Source organism: Bos javanicus, chromosome 1, assembly GCF_032452875.1.
Source record: "Bos javanicus breed banteng chromosome 1, ARS-OSU_banteng_1.0, whole genome shotgun sequence".
NCBI classification, from domain to species: domain Eukaryota; kingdom Metazoa; phylum Chordata; class Mammalia; order Artiodactyla; family Bovidae; genus Bos; species Bos javanicus.
The window spans coordinates 100,503,530-100,525,320 of record NC_083868.1 but is presented as its reverse complement, the minus strand read 5'-3'; positions in this window follow the sequence as shown (position 1 = coordinate 100,525,320).

The window sequence follows — 21,791 nt, the reverse complement described above, 5'->3', positions numbered from 1 at the left end:
CCCAGTGTCATTTCCAGCCTCCTCTTATCATAAGGCAGACACATTCAACACAGTTGCTCATTCATTCTTCCTTCCTGGACATCAGGATTGCCTTTTTGCAGTGTTCTGACTCTCTGATCTGCTGAGCTTAGTGTCCTTAGGTTGTCAAGACTCATTTCCTGACTCACTCCTTATCATTTCAGCTCTTGTCACTGGGCTGTAAATATCAGTCTCATCAGTGATGTCCATATTTATAGCTGCATCACTGATGCCTCCCTTGAACTTCAGACACATAGCCCTCATCTTCTGATGGTTGTGTAACACATGTCACAGATTAAAACATTCAAAAATACTGTCTCGTCTTCCCTCCCCTAAACATGCCCCTCCAACAGTCTTCTTTATTTCACCATGCTACTCCAATTCAAAATCCATAAGTTGAAGTTTCTTTCTCTCTCTCATTTTTACATCAATAGATATAACTATAATATATATTTCAAATCCAGACACTTCTCACCATATCCTCTATCAATTTTAATCAAGCTAGAATCATTCCTCAAATGAAATGTTCTCCTAATTGGTTTCCCAGCATCTATCTCTGCCATCCTGTGGTCAGTTTTTCACACAGCTAACACATTACCTTGAGAGTCTGATCAGGTTACTCTACTCAGAATTACACAGTGAATTTTATGCATTTTTACTGAAGTACTTTTCAGAATAAAAGCATACAATTCCCTAATCAATTTTAGAATGTTTCTAATTTTTTTCTTGACATATCTTATTTGACTTTGTAAATTATTTTGTTGTTAATTTCCCCCAGTTTTACTGAATAGAATTGACATACAAGTAAATTTAACATGTGTCATATGATGATTTGATACATGCGTCAACTTAAAAAATAGTCACAGCCTGAAAGTTGAGAGTTGTTTTATTCGAAGCCAAAGCCTTTGACTGTGTAGATCACAATAAACTGGAAAATTCTTAGAGGTGGGAATACCAGACCACCTGACCTTCCTCCTGAGAAATCTGTATACAGGTCAAGAAGCAACAGTTAGAACTGGACATGGAACAACAGACTGGTTCCAAATTGGGAAGGGAGTATGTCAAGGCTGTACATTGTCACCCTGCTTATTTAACTTATATGCAGAGGACACCAGGTGAAATGCCAGGCTGGATGAATGATTTCAAGCTTGGGAGACAGTATCTCAAGTAGCCCTGAGAAGCTGCTTTGAGGATGTAGGGGAAGGAGTCAGTCTATATATTAATAGATGTTTGCAACAAAGAGGGTAGAGAGTCTGAATACTAAAGATTATTGACAATTAAGGAAAATTAGATACCTTAAACTACAGAATTTAGTGCTTTTCTATGTGTAAAGAGAAAGTGGAATCTCTCAATCGTGTCTGACTCTTTGTGACCCCGTGGACTGTAGCCTACCAGGCTCCTTCATCCATGGAATTCTCCAGGCAAGAATACTGGAGTGGGTTGCCATTTCCTTCTCCAGGGCAACCTAAGGATTTGAACCCAGGTCTCCTGCATTGCAGGCAGACTCTTTACCCTCTGAGCCACGAGGGAAGCTTCTATGTGTGGGAAGATGTAAATGGCTGGGCTCACTGAATTCATTCCCTTCATATGCATCTCAGCTATCTGGCACCACATCCTGCTTCTTGATTAATTACATCCTTAATTCCTCATTCACCATTCACCAGAGGAAGTGGAGGATGTTGTGGATGGCTGCCACTTGTGATTCCTTGCATCCCTCCCAGCTCCTAAGTGCTTACTGGGGGAGCTCTCATCACTTACCAAGGAAGTGGCTGATGGCTGCTGGATAGCCTAATGTTCTTCCTGGGCTCAGAAATTTACATTTGGAAGACTGGAATCCCTGATGGTTGTGACATCCTTGTTTACCTATAAGGCAGGAAGTATTCCATTTCACACAAATTCATATTGCAAAATGGTTACCACAATAAGTCCCTTAACACCTCCATTCCCTTACATAGTTAGTATTGATAAATTCCCTCAGCAGATCTAGAGTTAACAAACTCCTTTAGGAAAGTTTTTATTTTTCCTTCATTCCTGAAAGACAATTTTCTGGGCAAAGCATTCTTGGTAAGCAGATTTTTCTTTTTTTAGCACTTTGTATCATTCCACGCTCACCCGAGGTTACTGGGAGCCCACTGCAGGCCTAGTGTTACAGGAGCCTCCTTGGGCCCCTGGAGCCAGTAGCTGCCTGGGTGAAACAATGGGCTCCATTCCCAGGAGCAACCGGGAAATCTGGTGTCACAGGAGCCTCCTGGAGTCACTGAAGCCAGCAGCCATGGAGTGAGATGAGGGTCTGGGTCCCCGGGAGCCCAACCACAAAATTCCTTGAGGGGCTTGTGGGAGTAGCAGACTCAGCTGTGTCCTGAGTTTGTGGGAGCCCACCTGGAACTTAAACAAGATGCCATTTGGAGCACAGCTAGATTTCCTGGTGACTCAAACAGTAAAGAGTCTGTCTACAATGCAGAAGACCTGGGTTCGATGCCTGGGTCAGGATCCCCTGGAGAGGGAAATGGCAACACATTCCAGTATTCTTGTCTGGAAAATATCATGGATGGAAGAGGTTGGCAGGCTACAGTCCATGGAGTCACAAAGACTCTGAAACGACTGAGTGACTTCACTTTCATTTTCAGGTTCTTGGGGCCACAGGTGCAAACAGGTGTCTGCATCAGAGCTAGAGCTATGGAAGTCAGCCTTGTGCTGGGACAGGCCAACTTGGACAGGCCAACTCTGGGGTCTACAGTGACATCTGGGGCTCAGTTTACTCTCCTTTTCCCATAGGGAAGTTTTCTCTCTCTGAGCTGGGCTGCCTGGACTTATGGAAGGAGTGTGGGGTCAATACCTTCAAAGACTGAGCCAAATAATCTAAACTGAAGGGTGGTTTTAAGTATTTAAGCAGTACAAATATATTTGATACATGAAAAGATATTTTATAGGTATATATAATGAACAAAGACCTATAAACCACTCAATTTTATGAATTAAAATTTTAATATCATTACATCTATATATTCTTCTCCCATCTTGTCCCCTTAATTTTGTGCATTGTTCATCATTCTGTTTACTTTTCTGGTTTATCTTGGTCATATGCATACTTTTTGCTATCAATAAACTGTTTATTTTTTTATAATGACATAACAATGCTATTAAACATGTGATCATCTAGGACTTGCTATTTTTACTCCACACTGATTCTAAGATCCATCTTTGTTGCTGTATATAAACCTAGCTCATTCATTTTTACTTCTGTGTAATAATCTATATATCATAACTTATTTATTCATTTTCCTGTCAATGAACATTTCAATTTTTTCCAGGTTTTTGCCTTTATGAATAGTGCTGATAAGAAAATGCGTGTGCATGTAGCCAGATACACATGTTCAAGAGTACTATTAGGGTATATATCCAGGATGAGACTTGATGACTTATATAAATGTCCAACTTCAAACTAGAGTGTTACATTTCCTTCCAAAATGATTGAGCCCAAATAAGTACAACATTTTGAAGTACATATTTTTATTTTAAACATTTTTGTTTTCATTACTCAGTATGTATTTTACTTGAAAAGCAAAAGTGTTAGTCGCTTAGTTGTGTCTGACTCTTTGCGACCTCATGGACTGTAGCCTACCAGGCTCCTCTGTCCATGGCATTCCCAGGCAAAAATACTGGAGTGGGTTGCTATTCCCCTCTGCAGGGGATCTTCCTGACCCAGAGATCGAATCTGGGTCTCCTGCATTACAGGAAGACTCTGTACTGTCTGGTCTGAGCCATACTTAGGCATCTATTTTACCAAGGTGCAGTAAATAAACAAAACATAGCGTTGGCTATTGCAGTAAATGAACCTAAATGGATTTTATAACTTTAAATCTTCTACATTTATATTTTTTAGCTTAACATTCTCTCTCAACTTAGTTAAAATCAAATCTCTAATGAGGGATTGGAGTGAAGCTCAGAAACACCTAAGTAACTCTGCCCTTCTCCAGGTATCTTCCTTTAGGGATCCATATGCAAGTATCATTGTAGGACTCTATTACTTTTCTGATTTTAAATTTGGGGTTAGATTTATTCTGCAAGGAACAACTTAGTATCACCATAGCAATGAAATATTATTGAGATACACAGTTAAAAAATAAATATAAAATTGGGTGCAATTGTGGAAGTGCAATACTTTTGCCCTTTAATGTTTTTTTTTTTTTTAACTCATATATATGTATATATATATTTATAACTAAGTAAGTGTTAGTCACTCAGTTATGTCTGACTCTTTGGGACCTCATGAACTGTAGCTGGCCTGGCTCTTCTGTCTGTGGAATTCTGCAGGCAAGAATACTGTAGTGGGTTGTCATTCCCTTCTCTAGCAGCCCTTCCCAAACCAGGGATAGAAGCCAGATCTCCTGTGTTAAGATGGATTCTTTACCACCTGAGTCACCAGGGAAGCCCATATATATTTATACATACACTCATAAACTGTTCATGGGGTTCTCAAGACAAGAAAACAAGTAGTTTGCAGTTTCCTTCTCCAGTGGACCACATTTGTCAGCCAAGAAATTAAAAGACACTTGCTCCTTAGAAAAAGGCTGTGACAAACCTGGACAGTGTATTATAAAAGCAGAGACATCACCTCATTGACCAAGGTCCATATAGTCAAAGCTATGGTTTTTCTAGTAGTCATGTACAGATTTGCAAATTGGACCATGAAGAAGGCTGAGTGCTGAAGAATTGATGCTTTCAAATTGTGGTTCTGGAGAAGACTCTTGAGAGTCCCTGGGACAGCAAGGAGATCAAGCCAGTCTATCTTAAAGGAAATCAACCCTGAATATTCACTGGAAAGACTGATGCTTAAGCTCTAATAATTTGGCCACCTGATGTGAAGACTGAGTCTGAGTGAACTCCAGGAGTTGGTGATGGACAGGGAGGTCTGGCGTGCTATGATTCATGGGGTCAAAGAGTCGGACACGACTGAGCGACTGAACTGAACTGAACTCAACTGATGTGAAGACTCATTGGAAAAGACCCTGATGCTATGAAAGAATGAGGGCAGGAGAAGAAAGAGGCCAACAGGGGATGAGATAGTTGGATGGCATCATTGACTCAATGGACATGAGTTTGAGCAGACTCCAGGAGATGGTGAAGGACTGGGAAGCCTGGCTGTTGCAGTCCGTGAGGTCATAAAGAGCTGGACACAACTTAGTGACTACAAAACAACAACAACATAAACTTGGTTATAATCTTCAAATAACATGGAAAAACATTTTTTCTTTAAATCTAAAAAAAGATTGTCCCTTCTCTCTCTGTTAAAATATTTGTATAGACATTTGGTTAAATGTTTTATAGAATGTTAATGCTTTCAGTGAAAATCCATCACACATCAGATTAGTAACACTAATTGGCCATCCTGTAGTCAGACTCAGCAAAATGATCAGTTATTAAATAAACATAGTAATTTAGCCTACTGCTAAGTCTCAGAGGAAGCTGTTTATAGTTGAGTCACTGTCCATTTATGGATACAGTGAATACATTTATACGAATTGTGTACACTATTCTACTATAATAGAACTATCCTGAGCTCACAATTTAAAATCTTTTATGATGATGTGATTTCATGTGATCAAATGTTATTATGTCTAACAAAGTACTGTATTCCTATTATTTTATATTTATAGTACTTATTATAAGAATCTGTGTGTGACTTAATACATCTAAAATAAAATTAAGGAACAAACTAACATTTAATATAAACATTACTAATATGTATAAAACCCACATACATTTTCTCTCCAGATATAAAAGTTCATTAAAATAGAAAAATTATAGAGGCAATGGTACAAAGGAATATACGACACAAAAAGATTATCATGCATTTTTTTGTTAGAATTATGATTGCATGTTTACTTTCTTTATTTTCAAACCATAAGGACCTTTTAAACTGGCAATTCATTTTTTTCTTTTAATTCTGGAAGTAGGATATTTAACTTAAATAATTTTATTTATATTTTATTGTTACAAAAAGACAGGCGATAAAGAGCCAAGTATTTCTTTGGGATAAAAGACAGAAAATGTTGAGAATATATCCAATCCCAGTAAAATTTTTGCAGGTTATTTTTGCTTTGAGAATAGTTCTTTACTTGATTAGGATAAAATATAATACTTAAGAAAACCATCAGGATTTTTTCCAACACAAGGAAGAAGCATCATTGAAACTGTGAATGAAATGTCTTAAACAGAAACACTAAAGAAGAACTTTTGAAACCCTAATCACAGCATTATGTAATATGCTTTCCCTAATAGACCAAATGGAATTATCCTCTTTAAAAGTGTTTTATTAGTACTACCGTTAGAAGCAAAAAAGCATGTTGTAAAGTTTGACCTTAACATAAAGCAAAAAGAAAATATTTCAAAGGTTATCGCAAAAAATTCAGCAGTATGTTTCTAATACATATAATGATGGCATATTTGGAGAACATAGACTTTAAATCACTAAAAATCATCAAGACTAGAAAAGTAATTTCCATTGAAATTGTTAAATTGAAATTAAGGGACAAGGGTAAGGTGCAAGGAAATCAAGTTATTATATTTTATTACATCTTTGTTTTTATTTTTATTGATATCAGTAGCATTTGAAATAAAATAGAAATGATTCTGACACTTCATGAATTTGGTGTCTCTGCTGATTATTATATTCAGGAGATACAGGCTTCACTGAATATAAAAAGAAACACTAACAATTTATTTGAGCACTCTGTATTTCTGTGTTGACACAATAATATTTCATTAAACAGAACAATTATCTTCTGCTGCCTTTTCCCTGACCCTCAAGTTTATCTTAATTTGTTTTAGATTTTGAAATGAAAGGAATGCAAATACAAAGATGTTGAAATGTGGGGTTGACTAGAGTGCATTACAATTTGCTTTCAGCTCCTCTATAAAGCTTTCCTTGGCCAGGCTAGGCTGGAGATTTGTCACTCCTCTGAACTCCTAAAGCACCTGATGTCTTTTTGTATTATTCATTCAGTTAATGTGTATATGTCTTACAATATTTTAATAATAGAGTCATACTAGTTCACACAAATGTTTCACAAATTAACCTGGGGTCTGCAAAATACCTGCCAGAGTCTAGAAAAGATAGGTATTATTTATCCCCACTGTGAGGATGAGAAAATAGAAGTTTACATACTTTCTCAAGGTCAACTGACTATTTAGGTGGCTGAGGCTGGCCTGAAATCCAGAATTATTGTCCATGGTATTATAAAACATTGTAATTTATTTAATTATTATATTTAGGTAGAACTTTAGAATCTCCAACTGGGATTTTTAAGATCTACCACCTTCTTAATTTTTCCTACGTATTATTTTTTCTCATTTTTATTAATTATTAATACTACAAAAGACCTTGCATTAGAAGTGTCATTTATATGTAATACATGCAAAACTAGTTCTTAGAGAGATTGCATGACTAGCCCCAAGGTTATGGCACCAAGAGCACAGAGTCACTACTAAAATTCAGTTATTCTGACCATTTCCCTTTACTCTATATATCACCTTTTGGTGGGGAATGCATAGCACTATCAGTAAATCCCTCCTTGGACTTCAACGATGGCTCAGCAGTAAAGAATCCACCTGCCAGTGCAGGAGACATGAGTTTGATCCCTGAGTCTGGAAGATCCCCTGGAGAAGGAAATGGCAACCCTCTCCGGTATTCTTGCCTGGGAAATCCCATGGGCTACAGTCCATAGTGTCGCAAAGAGTTGGACACGACTAAACAACAACAAAATCCTTCCTTATACTTTACAGAATATATGCATGAAGCAAGTATTCTGTAAGCTATGAGTAATTTTATTTAATTAACCTTCCCTATATACTTGTAAATACATAAATGTAAGTATATATATATGTTTATATATATATACCTATTTAAATACATTGATATTTAAATAAATGGAAAGACAAGCTGACCCATGCTATTTCAGAAAGATTCCTCTTTATTTCTAAAAAATAAATAAATAAGTAAATAGAAGCACCTAAGATGTGAATCATAAGAAAGTGAATCACAAGAAAGAAAGAACATGCGTAGAAGAGCATGTGGCATACATAAAAACAAATTTACTGAATTGAATTGAATGTCTGAATTTAAAGTACAGATTGTGCTGTGTGCATGCATATCTTAAGTCACTTCAGGTGTGTTTGACTTTTTGCAACCCTATAGACTGTAGCCCATCAGGATCCTCTGTCCATGGGATTCACCAGGCAAGAATACTGGCAAGGGGTTGCCATGCCCTCCTCCACGGGATCTTCCCAACTCAGGGATCAAACCCCAGTCTCTTATATCTCCAGCATTGGCAGTCAGGTTCTTTACCACTAGCACCACCGGGGAAATACAGATACCAAAGTGTATAACTGCAAAAGCAATATGGTTTAACAGACAGAAAAGTATAAACTTTATTCACCATATAAGATATCCAAACACAGAAAAGGAAACTCATCTTGGGTAATCTGATAATATATTTGACTGAAAATTGACATCAGCTACTAAACTGATATGCAGATATGCAGATGACACCACCCTTATGGCAGAAAGTGAAGAGGAACTAAAAAGCCTCTTGATGAAGGTGAAAGAGGAGAGTGAAAAAGTTGGCTTAAAGCTCAACATTCAGAAAATGAAGATCATGGCATCTGGTTCTATCACTTCATGGGAAATAGATGGGGAAACAGTGGAAACAGTGGCTGACTTTCTTTTTCTGGGCTCCAAAATCACTGCAGATGGTGATTGCAGTCATGAAATTAAAAGACACTTACTCCTTGGAAAAAAAGTTATGACCAACCTAGATAGCATATTCAAAAGCAGAGACATTACTCTGCCAACAAATGTCCTTCTAGTCAAGGCTATGGTTTTTCCAGTGGTCATGTATGGATGTGAGAGTTGGACTGTGAAGAAGGCTGAGTGCCAGAGAATTGAAGCTTTTGAACTGTGGTGTTGGAGAAGACTCTTGAGAGTCCCTTGGACTGCAAGGAGATTCAACCAGTCCATTCTGAAGGAGATCAGTCTTGGGTGTTCTTTGGAAGGAATGATGCTAAAGCTGAAACTCCAGTACTTTGGCCACCTCATGCAAAGAGTTGACTCATTGGAAAAGACTCTGATGCTGGGAGGAACTGGGGGAAGGAGGAGAAGGGGACGACAGAGGATGAGATGGCTGGAGGGCATCGCCGACTCAATAGACATGAGTTTGAGTGAACTCCGGGAGTTCGTTATGGACAGGAAGGCCTGGTGTGCTGCAGTTCATGGGGTCACAAAGAGTTGGACATAACTGAGCGACTGAAATAAACTGAACTAAACTGATATTCTCAGTAGATGTTCCTGTAAGTCTTAGTGTGTATACTGACAAATTAACCCTTGATAATTTCACAAATATTCATGAAGTGCTTACTATATGCGGGGTATTTTAATATGCTACCCTTATATTGTTCTGTAGGGTAGATATGAACTCAATTTATGAATGATGAGCTGACATCAAGTTTTTAGATCTGGGCTCTACAACAAAGTGAACACTAGCTGAATGTGGCTACATGAATTTAAATTTTTATTAACTAAATTAGAAACAATTAGAATTTCAGTTTATTCAGTCACATTAGCAACATTGCAACATTACCATTGCTACATGTGGTTGGTGGCTGACATGCTGGACACTGCTGCTGCTGCTGCTAAGTGACTTCAGTCATGTCCGACTCTGTGCGACCGTATAGAAGGCAGCCCACCAGGCTCCCCTGTCCCTGGGATTCTCCAGGCAAGAACACTGGAGTGGGTTGCCATTTCCTTCTCCAATGCATGAAAGTGAAAAGTGAAAGCGAAGTCATTCAGTTGTGTCCAACTCTTAGCGACCCCATGGACTGCAGCCTACCAGGCTCCTCTCTCCATAGGATTTTCCAGGCAAGAGTACTGGAGTGGGTTGCCATTGCCTTTTCTAATGCTGGACACTATAGATAAAATAACTTCCAAGAATCACAGAAAATTTTATTGTACAGAACTGATCTAGATATCATAGTTCTTCAAGCATCAGGGACTCAGGAATGTAATTTTCTGTTAATGTACTGGTCTGCATCCTCACGTGAAATAACCCTATTAAACATTTCTTTCAGTTCAGTTCAGTTCAGTCGCTCAGTCGTTTCAGACTACTTGCGACCCCATGAATTGCAGCACGCCAGGCCTCCCTGTCCATCACCAAATCCCGGAGTTCACTCAAACTCATGTCCATCGAGTCAGTGATGCCATCCAGCCATCTCATCCTCCGTCATCCCCTTCTCCTCCTGCCCCCAATCCCTCCCAGCATCAGAGTCTTTTCCAATGAGTCAACTCTTTGCATGAAGTGGCCAAAGTACTGGAGTTTCAGCTTTAGCATCATTCCTTCCAAAGAACATCCAGGACCAACATTTCTTTAGGAAAGTGTTTTCTCTAGCACTCTCTGGTGGAAAGAATCAAGGATCATGTCAGGGGTGTAAGCACTCAAATTTTGGTCAAGAATAATCCTATAATAGGTATGAAAGCCTCAGGCTATCATAGCAGGAAGGCCCAGTAATTGATATATAATCTAATAACTCCCCTGGCACTAATGACATAATCATTAAGCAACTAGCTTTCCAACAGAGAGAGGATTTTGCTCAGTCATCAGGATCATTCAGATCTGCATAATAGTTACATAGACTATAATTCTGTAATTTAAATTTTTTAAAAAATTCTTTCAAGGCTAAGATGTTGTGGTACCCATAGATATAAAACAACTGCATAGAGTAAGTCTATGGTATCTGCTAATTCTGACATACAGAGAACAGAGTCTGATAGTCAGTTCAATACTGATTTCTTTCTGTTCCTCATAAAAGAAAGCATGGCTTCATGTACCTATAATTATGCTCTCAATCAGTTTTCCTATTAACACACAAGGTTTAGAACAAAACAATATTTACACAACTGTAAAGGAAACCCAGTTAACTCTCTAAAAATATGAATGAATAACCAAGATATTCAACATCTGAGGAATTACAGTCACTTGAAAGACAAAGGTCAAGATGAACTAAAAGAAAATGTGATGAGAGAGATTAGAAGTGGAATAAAAAATAACTTTAAAAACTCTCTAATGTAATTAGATATAATTGAGAGGATATGATATCTACAAATAAGAAAGATGTGAACATACAGAAATTCTAAGATATTAAAATATTTTGTATATTTATTGCATATTATCCCTGCATTGAGTTTTTTGTTTTGTTTTTATGAACTACAGTTTATTACCCTTAAAATCATGTCAGTCTCCTCTGTTCATGGGATTCTCCAGGCAATAACACTGGAGTGGGTTCCCATTACCTTCTCCAAGGGATTTTCCCTACCCAAGGGTTGAACCCTGGTCTCCTGCATTGCAGGCAGATTCTTTGCCATTTGAGCCACTAGAGAAGCCCACCCTTAAAGTCCTGAAATTTCAAAATAATTTGTTTATGATTTCTCTCTCTCCTCTTTCACTATTAAAACTGAACAATAAGCTGAAGAGTAGGAAATTTGAAGTGCATATATAATTAGGCAAAGCAATTATATCCAAAAAATAAAAAGAACTCTAAATCAATGAGTCTAAAACTGGATCTAATAATCCAAATAACCATTCATTAAAAAATGGATAAATAATGTACTATGAATTATATAAGGGAATAATACACAGCAATAAAATTTTCATATATTTTCAATAACATTGATGAATCTTTAAAACATTATATTCAGTGAAAGAGCCAAATAAGTATATTTTATGATATTTTACAAATTTTAAAGCAAAACTAATCAATGATGATATAAGTTAAAATTATAATAGAGAAATACTGATTAGAAAAGGACAAAAAGTTTAAATTCTGATGTAACTGAAATATGTGTGCTGTGTGTGTAGTAGCTGGGTACATAAATATTTGAAAATTGATCACACTGTAAGGTAAAGATTTTTTCATGTACTACATGTAAATTATGCCTTATTAATGAAAAATGACACTTATGCTAAATACATTATTAATAATAAGACACCAGAGATTTTCTTTTTTATATATTTCTTTAATTTTTAATTTCTTTCTGTTCATATTTAATATTAGGAAAATGAAAAACTATAATTTTTTATTTTAACATTTTTATGAATGTTATCCACAAGAGACTCTCACATTTGTATTTTTCTATTTCACATTTAAAATTAGTACCTTCATAATCTAACTTAAGTAGATAGGTAATATTCTGTTGAAGAGTTGAATTAGAAATTCACCTACTAATAATGGATATTTTGGTTATTAGTAATATTCAATACAATGAATGACAAGTGTACATTTTCCTGCCTTTAGCTTTCATAGTTTTCCTTTATTTCCTATTGTTAAATTCTAACATTACATTAAACAAATACAGATTATAAACATTCTTTTGGCCCTCTACATCAATTACAGCAGGTATAGGAAACATATCATAAAGTTTGTTATATCCTTAGGATAGTATATGCCATATGGTGAACATATTTTTGGTGTGGTGTTCAGTTGTGTCAGACTCTTTGCAACCCTACAGACTGTAACCCACTGAATTCCAGACTCCTCTGTCCATGGAATTCTCCAGAAAGGAATACTGGAGTGGGTCACCATTTCCTTCTTCAGGGGAAACTTTCTGACCCAGGGATTGAACCCACATCTCCTTGTCTCCTGCATTGCAGGTGGATTCTTTACTGCCGAGCCACCATTAAAGAGAGAATGCTATCAAAATGTTTTCCACAGATGTGTGCTAATGAATATTGCATATTAATATCAGTTGATATTCATGACTTTCTATGCACATATATCTGATTGATTGACTGTTTATATTTTGTTAGATAATATTCATACATGGACATTAGGACCCTGCCCTGAAACCTGTACTTCTGTGGGTATCATGTTTTTCAGTGACTTCAAATTTTTCCAGTTCAATTCTAGTTCCTGGGCCTGGAAGAGGCCAGTAGCGCCACTCATGCAGGATGCTTCAAGAGATCTCTGCACTTCACACCCCACATCTAATCTGTCAGCAAATCTTGTATTCTCTACCTTCAAAACAAATTCAAGTTGCTGAGACCAACCGTTCCTTCATCAACCTTCTTCTCACATTCTGCTTCACTAATTTTAAAAGTATGAATAAGATTATCAGGAACTACCAAGGCATGCTGAAGCATTCAGAGGCTACAAAATTACTGGAATCAATTATTAACATAGATATAAATGAGACAGGGTTTTTGTAAAAGCTGGCTGAGGAAAGCTGAAGCTTTAGGAGAGGGCTGTTGGAATAGATCTGTGCTCTTCATTAGGGAAACATAACCACTGGCAACCTATGGCATGAATGAAAAAAAGAAAAATACTCCAATATCGTTCTCTTCCAATTTGCTGACTTCCTGAAGGTGTTTCCCATTTTAGAAACTATTATTGTTGTTGTTCAATCACGCAGTTGTGTGTGATTCTTTGCTACTCCATGGACTGCATCATGCCAGGCTTCCCTGTCCCTCACCATCTTCTGGAGTGCCCAAGTTCATGTCCATCGAATTGGTGATTCCGTCCAACCATCTCATCTTCTATTGCCCCCTTCTCTTTCTGCCCTCAGTCTTTCCCAGCAGCAGGATCTTTTCCAACGAGTTGCCTCTTTGCATCAGGTGGCCAAAGTACTGAAGCTTCAGGTTCAGCATCAGTCCTTTCAGAGAGTATTCAGGATTGATGTCCTTTAAGATTAATTGGTTGATCTCCTTGCCTTCCAGGAGACTCTCAAGAGTCTTCTCCAGTACCACAGTTCAAAAGCATCAATTCTTTGACACTTCGCCTTTATTGTCTGGCTCTTAAAGCTGGACAATAGAAACTATAACAGCTCAAAAGGCAAGGAGACTCATTTTAAATAACTTTCTAAGGAACAGATCAGGGCAGAAGATTAAGTCTGGAAGGCAACAAAAACTAACCACTCAATATACCTAATTTTATGTTACAACCATACATGAATCACAGAGTAGATAATCCTTTCATTCAACAGTTACATACTGGATGGCAACAATTGGGCACTCTGTTCACACTGGGGCATAGTGGTAAACAGGACAAACCATGTACCTTCTCTCACTGAAACTACATTCTGTTGTGGATAAAGCCATTCAGCAAATTATCAACAAACATATAGTATCATGTTTTATGTAATACTGATAAGAAGACAAGTGTTGAAACTCAAGAATATTTGAATGAAATGTGGCAAAGGAGTTGAACTTTGAAAATAGAGGGGAGAAATGTTCTAGGCATAGGCAACTGCAAGAGCTAAAGGCTCTTGAAATTTTGTAGAATCAATGACTAAATATTATTTTTATATTATACTGAGCTACTCTTTCACAAGTATTATTTCATAAAATCTTCACATTGGTAAAAGAAAATTATTATATTTACCTAATCCATAAAGAGTATGAGTGATGTTTAGTATGATGCCTGTTATAGTAAGAATTCAAGAAATATTACAGATATCTCTATTATTTATGCTTTTATTATTATTACTATTATATTTAATATTATTATTATATCTCAAGGTAAAGGCTAATTTTTGTTGGCATATAATTATCTCTGAAGGATTTAAACAGAAAAAAAAGGAGGGTAATAATATGAATTATTTTTGACTAAATATGTACATATAGTGAAACTATATTCTAAATAGCATTTCCTTTTAGGATTAAATTGAGTAGCTTTCATAAAAGTAAGTCAGATCACATATATTTAATAAAATTGTATGGCTTGAGTTGGTCACTAGTAGCTTTGTTACAAAACACAAACAATTCTAAGCAATTTAATCAATTCCAGGTGTCATCAAGCATTAAGTTAGCTGCCGACAGTTTAGACTATACAAATATTCTTGGAGTACAAAGACTACAAAGTCCAAAATTGTCTTTTCTAATAAAAACAATTACATTTTATATGATAAGACCACAAACAAGCTTCTGATTACCACTGAGTCATGCATTATTGAAAAGCAATTATTCTTAGTATTTTCCACGACATACACCCATAGCCTTCCTGACGCTTCTTATTTCCTCTCTTTTCTCTTAATGTCCTGACATTATTTTCATTCTTTTCTGTAACTGTCAAACTCTGTTGTATTCTCTCACAGTACTTTTAACAATTACTTTTAAGTCAAGTCTATTAATGCTTAGAGATTATGGACTAAATTTACTGTTATGACTTCCCAGGTGGCACAGTAGTAAAGAAAATTCACCTGCCAGTGCAGGAGATGCAAAAGACTTGTGTTGGATCCCTGGGTTGGGAAGATCTCTGGAGTAGGAAAGGGCATCCCACTCCACTATTCTTGCATGGAAAATCCCACGGACAGAAGAGACTGACAGGATACAGTCCATGGGGTCACACAAAGTCTGACATGACTGAGCATACACACACACATATATGCACACACACACACATATATGCACACACACACACACACACACTACTATCTATTCATGGATATAAATTTATATGTGGCCTCTTACCCAATTGGCTTATGATCCATTGAAATAAACTGTGAAATATTTTTTCTGATTGCCAAATAATCATTTCTCTCATTCTATTTTTGCAGTATTTCAATTTGGAAAGACTCCTTTGAGTTGGTAAGAAATAGATATGGTGAAATAGCATGAACAATAACAATAACCTCTAAGGTCGATTTTCTATTTTATTGGCCACTAAGGCAATGGCACCCCACTCCAGTACTCTTGCCTGGAAAATCTTATGGACGGAGGAGCCCAGAAGGCTGCAGTCCATGGGGTGGCTGAGGGTCGGACACGACTGAACGGCTTCACTTTCACTTTTCACTTTCATGCATTGAAGAAGGAAATGGCAATCCACTCCAGTGTTCTTTCCTGGAGAATCCCAGGGACGACGGAGCCTGGTGGGCTGCCATTTATGGGGTCGCACAGAGTCGGACACAACTGAAGCAACTTAGCAGTAGCAGTAGCAAGCACTCCATTATGGCACCCCACTCCAGATTTTCTTGCCTGGAAAATCCCATGGACGGCGGAGCCTGGTGGGCTGCAGTCCATGGGGTCGCTAAGAGTCAGAAACGACTGAGCGACTTCCCTTTCATTTTTCACTTTCATGCATGGGAAAAGGAAATGGCAACCCACTCCAGTGTTCTTGCCTGGAGAATCCCAGGAACGATGGAGCCTGGTGGGCTGCTGTCTAGGGGGTCGCACAGAGTCGGACACGACTGAAGCAACTTAGCAGTAGCAAGCACTCCATTGGAGGAAGACATGCAACTTTCCCCAGTGTTCTTGCCTGGAGAACCCCATGGACAGAGGAGCCAGGTGGATTATAGTCCAAAGGGTTGCAAAGAGTTAGACATGATTCAAGTGACTTAGCAATCACACACAAGCACTCCATAGTTATAATCATTTATAAGTTAACCCTTTTGATAGCATCATGAAATAAATAACTTTGTCTACTTTAGAGATGAAAATACTGAGGGCCTGAAATATTAAGTGCCTTTACTGAATCACAATCCTAAATAGTAGAGGACGATAGATTTGTACTAGTGGTTTATCTGACACCAGAGCCCACGCATTTAAACAGAGGTGAACTAAGTAGAAATATCAAGAACAGAAATGGCAGCATATGCACACATTCATCCAACAGTTCAACAAATGTTTTATCTTTATTTTGATTTCTGAAGCATTAATTTCTTAAGTGCACTTTAGTGATGTAATTGATGCAATCTAAAATATTAATTACAGAGAGAAATCTCCAAAGTAATTACTCCGTAATTTTTACTCTAGTGAAATGAAAGTAACCATGTGCTTAGCGCTTAGTTCCTCATTCGTGTTCAAGTCTTTGAGATTCCATGAACTGTAGCCTGCCAGGCTTCTCTGTCCATGGGGATTCCCCAGGCAAGAATACTGGAGTAGGTTGCCATTCCCTCCTCCAGGGGATCTTCCCAAACCAGAGGTCAAACCCAGGTCTCCCATACTGCAGGCAGAGTCTTTATATCTGAGCCACCATGAAGTCCAAAAGTAACCATATCTTTGTCTTAATGTTTTGTCTTATTTTTTTAATGGGCTAAAATAAAAACTGCTGCTATTTCTCAAGCCTGGAAAAGATGATAAAACCGTTTTGAAATTAATCATTTGCATAGATTATATGTAAAATAGTCTTTCATTGTTCATTTTTACTTTTTCCTAAAGTACAAATTTTCTGTACATTGCCTTTGCGATTAGACTTCTTGTTTCCAGAAAGAAGTTTGTAAACAGTATTTACATGCTTATTATTTCTGAATTTTCTCAGATTGTATATATTATTTTTTATACTTAAGTGTATTTTTCAGTGCTTTTCAAGTATTTCTAATTTGAGGGTGAGAGGGATAAAATATGGATTTAAACAATGACAAGTAGTTGCTACTCATTTTGAGAATCTGTTAAAAATTAAAGAAATATGTCTTTCAGAGTGTATGGAAGAAAGAAAATTCAGAAAGAAAAAGAACAGCATTTAAGAGACCAATCTGGAAAATAACTTAGTTCTTCAGGATAGGCAAATTAGAAACATTTTATTGAATATTAGTTTATGTCAGTCCTCTTTGAAGAGGGAGAAGCTATCCCACGTTGAGGTCAGGAAGGGCAGCGGTGAGGAGATACCCCTCATCCAAGGTAAGGAGCAGCGGCTGTGCTTTGCAGCCATGAAAAGATACCCCAAGCCCAAGGTAAGAGAAACCCAAGTAAGATGGTAGGTGTTGCAAGAGGGCATCAGAGGGCAGACACACTGAAACCATACTCACAGAAAACTAATCAATCTAATCACACTAGGACCACAGCTTTATCTAACTCAATGAAACTAAGCCATGCCCCTGGGGCAACCCAAGACAGGCGGGCCATGGTGGAGAGATCTGACAGAATGTGGTCCACTGGAGAAGGGAATGGCAAACCACTTCAGTATTCTTGCCTTGAGAACCCCATGAACAGTACAAAAAGGCAAAATTATAGGATACTGAAAGAGGAACTCCCCAGGTCAGTAGGTACCCAATATGCTACTGGAGATCAGTGGAGAAATAACTCCAGAAAGAATGAAGAGATGGAGCCAAAGCAAAAACAATACCCAGCTGTGGATATGACTGGTGATAGAAGCAAGGTCCGATGCTGTAAAGAGCAATATTGCATAGGAACCTGGAATGTCAGGTCCATGAATCAAGGCAAATTGGAAGTGGTCAAGCAAGAGATGGCAAGAGTGAATGTCAACATTCTAGGAATCAGTGAACTCAAATGGACTGGAATGGGTGAATTTAACTCAGATGACCATTATATCTACTACTGCAGGCAGGAATCCCTCAGAAGAAATGGAGTAGCCATGATGGTCAACAAAAGAGTCTGAAATCCAGTATTTGGATGCAATCTCAAAAACGACAGAATGATCTCTGTTCGTTTCCAAGGCAAACCATTCAATATCAGAGTAATCCAAGTCTATGCCCCAACCAGTAACACTGAAGAAGCTGAAGTTGAATGGTTCTATGAAGACCTACAAGACCTTTTAGAACTAACACCTGAAAAAGATGTCCTTTTCATTATAGGGGACTGGAATGCAAAAGTAGGAAGTCAAGAAACACCTGGAGTAACAGGTAAATTTGGCCTTGGAATACGGAATGAAGCAGGGAAAAGACTAACAGAGTTTTGCCAAGAAAATGCACTGATCATAACAAACACCCTCTTCCAACAAAACAAGAGAAGACTCTACACAGGGACATCACCAGATGGCCAACACTGAAATCAGATTGATTACATTCTTTGCAACCAAAGATGGAGAAGCTCTAAACAGCCAGCAAAAACAAGACTGGGAGCTGACTGTGGCTCAGATCATGAACTCCTTATTACCAAATTCAGACTGAAAGTGAAAAAAGTATGGAAAACCACTAGACCATTCAGGTAAGACCTAAATCAAATCCCTTATAATTGTACAGTGGAAGTGAGAAATAGATTTAAGGGCCTAGATCTGATAGAGTGAGTGCCTGATGAGCTATGGAATGAGGTTCATGACATTGTACAGGAGACAGGGATCAAGACCATCCCCATGGAAAAGAAATGCAAAAAAGCAAAATGGCTGTCTGGGGAGGCCTTACAAATAGCTGTGAAAAGAAGAGAAGTGAAAAGCAAAGGAGAAAAGGAAAGATATAAGCATCTGAATGCAGAGTTCCAAAGAATAGCAAGAAGAGATAAGAAAGCCTTCCCCAGCGATCAATGCAAAGAAATAGAGGAAAACAATAGAATGGGAAAGACTAGAGATCTCTTCAAGAAAATTAGAGATACCAAGGGAACATTTCATGCAAAGATGGGCTCGATAAAGGACAGAAATGGTATGGACCTAACAGAAGCAGAAGATATTCAGAAGAGGTGGTAAGAATACACAGAAGAACTGTACAAAAAAGATCTTCATGACCCAGATAATCACGATGGTGTGATCACTGACCTAGAGCCACACATCCTGGAATGTGAAGTCAAGTGGGCCTTAGAAAGCATCACTACGAACAAAGCTAGTGGAGGTGATGGAATTCCAGTGGAGCTATTCCAAATCCTGAAAGATGATGCTATGAAAGTGCTGCACTCAATATGCCAGCAAATTTGGAAAACTCAGCAGTGGCCACAGGACTGGAAAAGGTCAGTTTTCATTCCAATCCCAAAGAAAGGCAATGCCAAAGAATGCTCAAACTACCACACAATTGCACTTATCTCACACGCTAGTAAAGTAATGCTCAAAATTCTCCAAGCCAAGCTTCAGCAATATGTGAACCGTGAACTTCCTGATGTTCAAGATGGTTTTAGAAATGGCAGAGGAACCAGAGATCAAAGTGCCAACATCCACTGAATCATGGAAAAAGCAAGAGAGTTCCAGAAAAACATCTATTTCTGCTTTATTGACTATGCCAAAGCCTTTGACTGTGTGGATCATAATAAATTGTGGAAAATTCTGAAAGATATGGGAATACCAGACCACCTGACCTGCCTCTTGAGAAATCTGTATGCAGGTCAGGAAGCAACAGTTAGAATTGGACATAGAACAACAGACTGGTTCCAAATAGGAAAAGGAGTTCGTCAAGGCTATATATTATCACCCTGCTTATTTAACTTATATGCAGAGTACATCATGAGAAACACTGGACTGGAAGAAACACAAGCTGGAATCAAGATTGCCGGGAGAAATGTCAATAACCTCAGATATGCAGATGACACCACCCTTATGGCAGAAAGTGAAGAGGAACTAAAAAGCCTCTTGATGAAAGTGAAAGAGGAGAGTGAAAAAGTTTGCTTAAACTCAACATTCAGAAAATGAAGATCATGGCATCTGGTCCCATCACTTCATGGGAAATAGATGGGGAAACAGTGGAAACAGTGTCAGATTTTATTTTTTGGTGCTCCAAAATCACTGCAGATGCTGACTGCAGCCATGAAATTAAAAGACTCTTACTCCTTGGAAGGAAAGTTATGACCAACCTAGATAGCATATTCAAAAGCAGAGACATTACTTTGCCAACAAAGGTCCGGCTAGTCAAGGCTATGGTTTTTCCTGTGGTCATGTATGGATGTGAGAGTTGGACTGTGAAGAAAGCTGAGTGCCGAAGAATTGATGTTTTTGAACTGTGGTGTTGGAGAAAACTCTTGAGAGTCCCTTGGACTGCAAGGAGAACCAACCAGTCCATTCTGAAGGAGATCAGCCCTGGGATCTCTTAGGAAGGAATGATGCTAAAGCTGAAACTCCAGTACTTTGGCCACCTCATGCAAAGAGTTGACTCATTGGAAAAGACTCTGATGCTGGGAGGGATTGGGGGCAGGAGGAGAAGGCGACGACAGGGGATGAGATGGCTGGATGGCATCACTGACTCGATTGATGTGAGTCTGAGTGAACTCCGGGAGTTGGTGATGGACAGGGAGGCCTGGCATGCTGCGATTCATGGTGTCGCAAAGAGTCGGACCTACTGAGCGACTGAACTGGACTGAACTAATGTGTCAGATATGGAAAGCATGGCTTGGTTGAAAAATAAGGAAATTTCCCATATAATAATTTGTAGACTTGAATATATTGTTTACTATAGGATAAAGACAATTTTCCATAATTTTCGTGATAATGCAGGAATTCATAGGGCCTGGCCTCCATCTTAGGATAGTTCATGCTGATCATGCTCCGCCACCTTTCCAATGGACTCTGAACTCTGTGTTTAGTGCCTATGAAAACAACAGAAGGATAAGACCCCCTCCAGATAGGGGAACCTTGAAGATCATATCTAGGTTACTCATTGCCTAAGAGAAAACATACACTAATCACCCCTTCCTCCACACAGGCCATAAATTTTTCTGTATCTATCGGAGTGTAACCTCATGTTTATTGACTTTTGGCTAATTGTTTGACTGTTTTAGCACATAGCACGTGAATGATGGGGTTATTGGGAGTGTATTGTCCTTGGTTTATGTAAGTCTCAAGGAATTTGGAGTGGTGGATTCAGAAATGTACACAGAGATTTTCACAAAGGTCAGGGTCCTTGGCTAAGAGGAGACTGCCTTGGGCCCACCGGTGTAATAAACTGCACTCCACTATCTGCATTGTCCTTCTGAGTTAGTTTGTTTCCCGAAACACATGGCTACAACAATAATAGCTTTTCAAAATTTCATTTATCAAGCTAGATTGTTTTTCAACTTCTCACCAGTCCTCTAACGTTCATTCCAATAGGCAATTTCATTTGTTTACCCAGAGAATGAGCAATATGCTTAGTCTCTATCACC